Source organism: Choloepus didactylus, chromosome 4, assembly GCF_015220235.1.
Source record: "Choloepus didactylus isolate mChoDid1 chromosome 4, mChoDid1.pri, whole genome shotgun sequence".
NCBI classification, from domain to species: Eukaryota; Metazoa; Chordata; class Mammalia; order Pilosa; family Megalonychidae; genus Choloepus; species Choloepus didactylus.
The window spans coordinates 9,189,005-9,193,655 of record NC_051310.1 but is presented as its reverse complement, the minus strand read 5'-3'; the positions used below and the strand labels follow the sequence as shown (position 1 = coordinate 9,193,655).

The 4,651-nt window shown below is 50.1% G+C and overlaps 1 pseudogene; it reads right to left on the bottom strand.

Moving 5' to 3' along the window:
- Nucleotides 1-220: 220 nt before the first annotated feature.
- Nucleotides 221-4,172, bottom strand: LOC119532552 (annotated as a pseudogene).
- Between the last annotated feature and the right edge of the window lie 479 nt (nt 4,173-4,651).

Here is a 4,651-nt window from a genome sequence, read left to right as displayed (position 1 = left end):
GCACAGGAGGTCAGGAGGGTGCCAGGGCAGCTGCAAAGAGGTGGAGGCAGGTCCAGGGCCCCATGGGGACAGAGGACAGGGGCCTTGCGGTGGGCAGCCCAGGAGAGCAGGACAGCAGGCAGGGGTCGGGCTTCAGGGGCAGGGAGAGAGGCTGGGTCTGCTGTCTGTGACTTGGCATCTTGGGGGGCAGCCAGCAGGTAAGGAGGGGGAGCAGGCGAGACTAGTGAGCATCCACCTGAAGAGGCTGGGCCCAGGCAGCCAACTTCACCTGGTGTTTAACACTTCTTTTTTCTCTCGTAAACTGAAGAAGTGAAAGGTAAGGATTTAGGAAACATTTGCTGTGTTGATTGCTCTGTCCTGGCAGCTTGTCCCTTTCCCTCTTCTCCTTCTTCCCACGGTTGCCCCATGCAGACCAGCCGGGTGGGGTACAGCCGCAGGTGGGGCAGCCGCAGGTGGAGCCGTGCCTCCTGCCGGGCCACCTCGCTCTATTTCTGGCTGTTTCCTGGATCTGGATTCCCAAGGACCTGGGTGAAGGCTGCACTTTCTTTCCACGTGCCCTTGGCTACGACCTTGGCTCTCATTTCCTTCATACACAGCGGGAACGCATTAGGGCTTTCTTTATTTGGGGCTGCTGCTTTCTTCTTCCCGTTTGGAGTCCTGATGCTTTGAGCTGTGCAGGGAGCTGAGGTCACTGGGGGATTCCTGTCTGACATTGCTGTGCCTGTGGCCGGGTAGGGAAGTGGGTGTAGGGGCCACACGGGGAGGACACTGGGCCTGAAGCCTTGAGGGGTCAGAGCTGATGGGGGGAGCATGGCAGTGTGGTTGGGTCCTCCAGCTGACCCGGCTGTGGTGCTAACCGTCCCAGAGGACAGGGGATTTGCCCTACAGGACCAGGCGAGAGCAGTTCAGACGGATGTAAATCTGGAGGGTGTGGAGGCCGTGGGATTGCCGTTTTAGGGTCCACCTCGGCCGGTAAGTATGGAGGTGGGTTTTGGGTGAAGTGCTCATTGCCGTCTGGGATAAGAGGTGAGGTAAGAGGGTGCTGCACCAGCCAGCATCCTCGAGGGCCAGCCTGCTCTGGAGCCTCCCCGATCGTCACGCAGGGGTCAGTTTACCTGGAGATGGGTTCCGCGGTGGGCGAGAGCAACCTGCTGGGGTGGTGAGGACTCATCTGATTTTTTGCCTGATGTGGGGTAGCCAGGTACAGTGGCCCCTTAAGGAGCCCTCCATCTTGCCTCTTGGCCGCTTTATCCAAACTTTCCCAGGATTTATCCCATTCGTATTTTGTTACCGGTGTGTGAAGACAAGATCTTTGTTCTTTTTTTTTTTAAAGTGTGCTATGGGGGAGAAAAATAGAAAGACGATCCTAAACTATCAAAAGAACTTTTGTGATGGGTTCAAGGTGACAGGCTGAACAGGGGACTGTTTCTACTCCTTACCGAAAAACTCACAAAATGACTGGAAATGTTTTTCAAACAAAGCAAGAAAACAGAATAGATCTACAATAATAAGATTGTCATGAGCAAACTTCCAATGTTGAGGAATCTCTGAAAGATGGAAAGCAGAGGCAGAGAGTAAAGCACTGCACAGACACACACAGCCCCAGACATGTTCGTGGAGGGATAGACACTGCAGGCAGCTCCAAACCTGGAGTCGGCAGGTACAGGAATGGGTGGAATTTCATGAGCAGAAATACAAGAATATTGTAGGTGAGGAGGTGAGCAGGAAGCCAGGACCAGAGTGGGGAGGCCCAGGTGCGTCTGGGAAAATAACTGTGTCTAAGATGCCTGTTGAGCAGGACCCGGAAACGTTCCGTCCCTCCCCTGCAGCGACAGAACCACAGCCAGGCTCCTTGATTGGGCATCCGTGGGCCTCCGTACTCTTATCCCCAGGATTCCCTTCTCATCTCATGTATCAATATGTGCTGGTTTGAATGTATTATGTCCCCCAGAAAAGCCATATTCTTTGATTGCAATCTTGTGGGGCAGATGTTTTAGTGCTGATTAGATTGTAATTCTCTGAGTGTTCCCATGGAGACGTGGCCCCACCCATTCAGGGTGGACCTTGATTAGTTTACTGGAGCACTATATAAGCTCAGACAGAAGGAGTGAGCTTGCTACAGCCAACAGGGACACTTTGAATAATGTACTAGAACTGAGAGAGGAGCTTCAGCTTACAGAGACATTTTGGAGATGGCCTTTGAAAGCAGACTTTTGCTCCGGAGAAGCTAAGAGAGGACAAACGCCCCAAGAGCAACTAAGGGTGATATTTTTGAGGAACTGCAGCCTAGAGAGGAATGTCCTGGGAGAAAGCCATTTTGAAACTAGAACTTTGGAGCAGACGCCAGCCACGTGCCTTCCCAGCTGACAGAGGTTTTCCGGACACCATTGGCCATCCTCCAGTGAAGGTACCCGATTGTTGATGTGTTACCTTGGACACTTTATGGCCTTAAGACTGTAACTGTGTAACCAAATAAACCCCCTTTTATAAAAGCCAGTCCATCTCTGGTGTTTTGCATCCCAGCAGCATTAGGAAACCAGAACGCAACAGGTCTCCACCTTTCCCGTGATGTTCCAGATGCACTAGAACACTGGTCATTCTTCAGAAATGGTCCTTGCTTTCTGGACTCATGCAATCTCCCCTGTTGGATGTACTCCCCCTACCTCTGCCTTTGAAGGCCCCATCCTTCAAACCCAGGCCACATGCTCCCCCTCCCAGAAACTGGCTTCAAGATTCTGTACGAGAAGGGTATCCCTTTCTTTATACCAGCCTGGAACTGCTGAGCCTCTGTCTGACAACATAATTTCCTCGCCTATATCTTTATTTCCCCAGGACTTTGTGAACATCTTGAAAAGAGGGACTGTATCTCTCTCAGCTCATCGCACATAGTAGGAGCACATTAAACAGTGTCTGGGACATAATAGGAACTACTTGCTAAATACTTGTGGGATAAATGAATACATGTTTGTTGGTCGATTGCAGGTGAGATGATTTCAGAATGTACCGTCTGGAATATTGTCAAGGTGGGCCTTGAACACCAGGGCAAGAAGCATTCAATGAATTTGGCAGGAAAGGGAGAGCCACAGCAGATGTGGACAACATTTGCAAAAATCCCAGAACAGTTTGAGTAGAGACAGTGAAGCACCTGGGAGAGGCATCAGGCGAAAAATCGGCTCACGCTATGAATTTATGGTGGGAGTGATACTTTGAAAGCAGGGGTAGAGTTAATTATTTGTTCCCAAATAAAATGAAACGGAAATTTTTTAAAAAACTGCAAATAGAAATACAAAATATTGCAAAGCTGACAGGGACTGCAACTTCAAACACTGCTGTTTTGACGGCTGCATGAAAAGTCAACTTCAGGAGCAAATTCCCTTTACAATATGGTCCTTGTTACGTACAAGATTTTAATTAAATAGGGAGACAAAGTCTAATACCAACAAGTTAAATGTAGGCACACCAAGCGAGAGGCAGCTGATCAGGAGCCTTGCTTGTTTGTGGTGCACCTGCCAATATAGTTGTCATCTTAGCGCTCTGCTTATTTTTAAACCCAGGCTTGTTTGGATCATCCACAAGAGGAGTATCTTTTTCCAACCAGGTTTTGATGCAAGATGTTAATTCAAAATTCTAAATATACCTAGCCAATTACATTTTTCTAGGAATCTGACCCACTGGGACCTGGAGGGGTAGTTTGTAAGTAAAAGCGCTCTCCAGAGGTGATGCTCAAGTGACCCATTCATATAGGGATGTCTTGTGAGATAAAACCCGACGGGCAGGGTTGACTCCCTAGGACTGATTTTCCAAGAGGCAGCATCACATAATGAAAGCAGAAGCTGTGAGCCCAGTGATCCTGGGGAAGTCATTTCACCTTTTGAGCCTCACTGACAATCCGATGACGACGTCTCCACCATGGGTGGTGTCCCCTACCAGCCAGAGTCCCCAGCTTGTTCTGGGGTTAGTAGACATGGAAATGTTGTGGAGAGGCTCTGCGAGACTGCAAAGAGGTGGGTTGCTTGTCTCATGGTCTAAAGGGATGGTGCCCCAGTTGTCACCTGTTCTGAAGATGAGGAGCCTGGAGTCAAGAGCTGCCTCATCTTGCTCAAGGACAAACAGGTGGTGGAGGTCAGAGTGGAGAGGATGCCCCGACTCCGTTCTCCTGCCCTCTCCTCCATGATGCTGTCTCCACTGCTACCTTCTCTTCTGGGGAGCCCTGGGTGCCATGAAAACGAGGTACGAGAAGAAGTCACTTTGATGACTGCTGGCACACGCTACCCTTTCTGTGAAGGAATTTTGTGTGTCCCTTGTCTCAAAAACTCTAAACTCATTATAACTTTGCTGAGAAATCAGATTTATAGTAAATGCTTCATGTCACCAGGGTATGAGAGCAGAGGCCCAAGGATACTACCTTCCCCCTTCTTCTTTCCCTGCCTCCTCCTGCCCTCCCTCCATCCCTTCCTTCCTCCCTTTATTTCTCTTTCCCTCCTTTCTTCCCTCTTTTCTGCCTTCCCTCTAGTCTGCATCTCTTGGCTGAACACCCTTCTGGGAGCCATCAGGACTTTGGTGTGTGAATCTTGTGTTTGGTTCGTCCTGGGCTCCCCAGAGCCCCCTCACCTCGCAAGCAGAGCCATCCCCTCATCTCCTACCAGGCCCT